This window comes from Geotrypetes seraphini, chromosome 1 (genome assembly GCF_902459505.1).
Source record: "Geotrypetes seraphini chromosome 1, aGeoSer1.1, whole genome shotgun sequence".
Taxonomy (NCBI): Eukaryota; Metazoa; Chordata; class Amphibia; order Gymnophiona; family Dermophiidae; genus Geotrypetes; species Geotrypetes seraphini.
The window spans coordinates 451,228,088-451,233,523 of record NC_047084.1 but is presented as its reverse complement, the minus strand read 5'-3'; positions in this window follow the sequence as shown (position 1 = coordinate 451,233,523).

Genomic DNA, 5,436 nt, shown 5'->3' with positions numbered 1-5,436 from the left:
GGAAGACGCGTGGGCGTGTCGCGGGCGATCTCTTGGTTCGGAAGGTGGAATCTGGAGAGGTGGAGAGTGAGGGAAAGTTGCGGCCCAAGGCTGGGACTTTGGGCTTGAGAGAGAGATACCGGAGGGGGACTAAAACTTTTGCCAAAAGGTCCGTGCCACTTTTAGTCTCAGCCTAAGGAGGGAGAAGCATTAGGGTCCGGCAGAGCTAAAGTGTCATGGAGCCACAACCTATGCTGAGACTAAAAGGGGGAAAACTTTGCTATTTCACAAGCTACCAAAGTAGCCGGTTAGGGCAGCTGTCTTGGGCCCTGCTGATCGAGGGTAAAATACAGAAGTCAAAAAAAATATCACTCAATAGGTGTAAAAGTGAAATTAATACTTCTAGAACACACACTTAAAATTCAAAAATATGCACAAGAGAAATGAAGGCAACAACATGGAGCCACAGCCCCAAGAGAAAATTGCCTCACCACCCAATCATTGCATATTGTAAATTCCAGTGGAAAACAAAATTATTGCAAATTAGCATAGAAAAAGTTCTTATACTTCGAACAATCACTTAGCTTGATCAAAGATTCCCACGGGACCGTTTCGATCCTGCATCAGGGAACCAAATAGAGAACTCTGCAAAGCTCTCAAAAAATGGTGGCGTCTCAAAAATTCAAGTTTCATTCATATATACAAGCTTGGAGAAATCAGTGGAGGAGGCTCATATATATGATTGAAACTTGAATTTTTGAGACACCACCATTTTTTGAGAGCTTTGCTGAGTGCTTGCATTTGGTTCCCTTTAATCACTCTTCTTAGTATAGTACCAGTTTTTTGGTTTTCCCCATATATATTTGATCTGGGGTAAAACGCAGAACTCCCTTAGCTGAAGTGTTTCCTCAGATTAATTATTATTAATAAAAGATTGTCGGCACTGATCCGTGGGGTTAGAAACAACAACAGTTGCAGCGGTGGAATGAGGGGCTAAAATGCAGACATCTACATAGAGAATGACACGGGGAGCGATTCCCCGCAGGGTACCGCGGCGTGGCTGCGGGTTATGGAGACTCCATAGCCAAATCGCCACAGACACGTGGACAAAAGTTTTCACCGCCAGCAAAAACGGTGAAAAGATTTGTCCCCACAGGCAAATGTATCCCCTTCTATGTACCGCTATTTACCTTGTCTTCACCGTGTGTCTTTGGTTCGGGACCGGGTGTCAGATTTTTTTCCGGCGGCCATGTTTGTCTCCGCCATGTGGTCTGTCTCCTCCAACTCTCTACCCGACTTGCACGTTGCCGCATTGACTCCGCCCCCTAATATACAGTCTCTTCATTGGTCAGTTCTTTTTGCTCGATTGGATTCACTTTTCACTCATTTCACTGGGAGGAGCTGAAAGCCTGAAAACTTCATCAGGTACAAGTAAGTGTTCTCCCCGGCTGATTTAGGTGACCGCCCAGCTAATCCTGCTCATTCCCGGGCTGACTCGCGTCGAAAATTTTGACGCCTGCCTTGCATGCTTTTACTTGCTTCAGGCCTTCCTCATTGCCGGGACCTGCCTACTTTCTGTTTCCGCGAAGGCAGGACCCGGCAGCGAGGAAGGCCCGAAGCAAGTAAAAGCAGAAAGTTGTAAGCTTCCCTCCGGGGCTCTATCGTGTGCGTGCCGGCTTCCCTTCTCTTCCCCCCAGGACGCTACTTCTGGTTTCGGAGGGAAGAGAAGGGAAGCCAGCACGCACACAATAGAGCCCCGGAGGGAAGCTTACAACTTGCTGCTTTTACTTGCTTCGGGCCTTCCTCACTGCCGGGTCCTGGCTTCGCGGAAACAGAAAGTAGGCAGGTCCCAGCAACGAGGAAGGCCCGAAGCAAGTAAAAGCAGCAAGTGTAGTGGTATACAATTTGAGAAAAAAAAAAACGCACGGACATTGGACCTGATTCTGCTTGCTCTCGCCACGGACACGGACCGACACGGACCTCAGATTTTTAAGGCGGTACAGGTTTAGATCCGCCAGGTCCGCCAGGTCTGCGTTTTACCCCTTCCCCAACCTTGGTGCTTATTGTGGTCAGCCAGGAAGAATGAAATCAAAAAAGTTCGAGTTTAGTCAAGCTGTGATTTGAACTTTATAGGCTTTTTTTTTTTTTTTCATCCTTTAACTGGCAGGCAGAAGAATGCTCCATTTATTAATCTTGCAAAGTCTGATACAGGAAAAGCTAGAAGTGCATCAGGATTTAAGGAGCTTGGGGTGTGCAAATCTACTTAATGCAGAGATTACAGTAAAACAAAATCACTTTTCTATTTCACTGCAGCTCTATGAGGTTCTTTTGCCCTTAGCTACAGTCAAATGATGGATAGGAATATGTTTATTTCATTTAAGTTAAGGGAAAACAATATTTTTTCTGAGTATCCTTTAAATCAGTGTTCTTCAACCTTTTTACACCTATGGACCGGCATATGGAGGCTGCCTCATGAAACCGCGCTAAAATACTGCCTAGGGGCAGCTGTGTGCCGAAGTTAAAAACACACAGACCTGCCGCTGCTTTTCTGGGGGTGCAGAGACAAAGGCTGGAGCAGGAGATAGACGCGGCAGGAGTCGGTGGTGGAAGGCAGGAGTGCCGGCATAGCGACGGCAACAGGAAGTTGCACGTCAGCTGCCGCGGGGTCCTGAATTCTTTGCGGACCGGCAAGATTTTTTTGCGGACCGACACCAGTCCGCGGACCGGCGGTTGAAGAACTGTGCTTTAAATAATGGTTCACAAATTAATTCAGCCTGTTTTAAGGCTGGGTTTTGTTTTTCACATTATTGCTTCTGTTTTTATAATCCTTAAAAAAAATAAGGGGCAATTCTCCAAGTGGGTTCTTCCTCGTAGGCACCCTGAGACTGTACAGGGAACGCTATTCTATAGCAGTGAATGGGCTCCCAGGTTCCTTTACAGAATGGTAGCATATAGCCTTAGATTCAGGCACCTTACCGTTAAAGCAGCCATAGAGCTGACGTAACTAAGCATGTCCACTTGTGGGAGAAATGATTTTATTTTCAGTTTAGTGATCAAAATGTGTCTGTTTTGAGAATTTATATCTGCTGTCTATATTTTGCACGATGGCCCCCTTTTACTAAATCACCATAGCGGTTTTTAGCACAGGGAGCCTATGAGCATCGAAAGCAGTGCAGGGCATTCACCGCATCTCCCTGCGCTAAAAACCGCTATTGCGATTTAGTAAAAGGGGAGGGGGTATATTTGTCTATTTTTGTATAGTTGTTCCTGAGGTGACATTGCATAAAATCATCTGCCTTGACCTCTTTGAAAACCTGCGGAATATATATGGGGTGGGGGAAGATTAGTGATAGAAAAATTGTATGAAAAATGACTATTTTCAATGTAGTGATCAAAATGTGTCAGTTTTGAGAATTTATATCAGTTATCTATATTTTGCATTATATTTGTCTATTTTTCTATAGTTGTTTCTGAAGTGACATTGCATATTTTAGTCATCTGTCTTGACCTCTTTGAAAAATGAAACAAATATTAATTAATATTTTTTCTGCATACGGTGTGCTTTGTGTTTCTTTTAATTTTGTGGTTACCATAATGAATTAATATTATATACAGTAGTGTACATGAAAAATGAATGGAAGAAATTGCATTACAATTAGTACTATTTACTATTATGATGGGGATGGGGGTCAGGGTGTGCATTCCAGCTACCAGCACATCTTCAGAGAGGGCATTCTCTATTGCAGGAAGGACTGTGGAAGAAAGGAGAACTAGATTGAATCCAGAGATTGTGGATGATTTGTTGTTCATCCATGGGTTAAAAAATAAGGACAATTAAAAGTACAGGTTGTGTTTTGTTTTTGTATAGTTAACTAAGTTGTAAAGTATGTTTCCTTTATACGTTAATAAAGATAAGTATATAAAATCATACCTGTTTGAGGCTTTTATGCATGCTGCGGTGACGGTGACAGGGCGGTGAATGGGATGGCAGTGGCGGTGACGGGGCGGTGAAGGGAATGGCGGTGACGGGGCGGTGCAGAGGATAGTCGGCTGGGGACGGGGCGGTGACAAATTTTTTCCCCGTGTCATTCTCTACATCTACACATGAAATATGAAACCTCAGCTGTCAATAAATGGAGAGGTCTGCGTTTTACCCCTTCCCCACTGTATGTTCTCGCTCTGGAATAGGGTTACCATGTTTGTGAAGACAAAAACAGAGGACACATGGGTCCCGGCCCTCTCCCCAGCTGCATGTAGTCAGGACAGTAGTAAGCTATAGATCTGTGCAACTTACCCTCCATGGCGCTTCCCCCTCCCTTCCCTCCATGATATACCGGACTTTCAGTTGTGTTTTATACTTTATTCAAAGTTAAACATAGTAACATAGTAGATGACAGCAGATAAAGACCCGAATGGTCCATCCAGTCTGCCCAACCTGATTCAATTTAAATTTTTTAATGTTTTCTTCTTAGCTATTTCTGGGCAAGAATCCAAAGCTTTACCCGGTACTGTGCTTGGGTTCCAACTGCTGAAATCTCTGTTAAGACTTACTCCGGCCCAACTACACCCTCCAAGCCATTGAAGCCCTCCCCAGCCCATCCTCCATCAAACGGCCATATACAGACACAGACCTTGCAAGTCTGCCCAGTACTGGCCTTGGTTCAATATTTAATATTATTTTCTGATTCTAAATCCTCTGTGTTCATCCCACGCTTCTTTGAACTCAGTCACAGTTTTACTCTCCACCACCTCTCTCTGGAGTGCATTCCAGGCATCCACTACCCTCTCCGTAAAGTAGAATTTCCTAACATTGCCCCTGAATCTACCATCCCTCAACCTCAAATTATGTCCTCTGGTTTTACCATTTTCCTTTCTCTGGAAAAGATTTTGTTCTACGTTAATACCCTTCAAGTATTTGAACGTCTGAATCATATCTCCCCTGTCTCTCCTTTCCTCTAGGGTATACATATTCAGGGCTTCCAGTCTCTCCTCATACATCTTCTGGTGCAAGCCTCCTATCATTTTCATCGCCCTCCTCTGGACCGCCTCAAGTCTTCTTACGTCCTTTGCCAGATATGGTCTCCAAAACTGAACACAATACCCCAAGTGGGGCCTTACCAATGACCTGTACAGGGGCATCTTCCTTCTACTGACTACGCCTCTCTTTATACAGCCCAGCATCCTTCTGGCAGCAGCCACTGTCTTGTCACACTGTTTTTTCGCCTTTAGATCTTCGGACACTATCACCCCAAGGTCCCTCTCCCCGTCCGTGCATATCAGCTTCTCTCCTCCCAGCATATATGGTTCCTTCCTATTATTAATCCCCAATAATAATAAGAAATGCATTACTCTGCATTTCTTTGCATTGAATTTTAGTTGCCAGGCATTAGACCATTCCTCTAACTTTTGCAGATCCTTTTTCATATTTTCCACTCCCTCTTCGGTGTCTACTCTGTT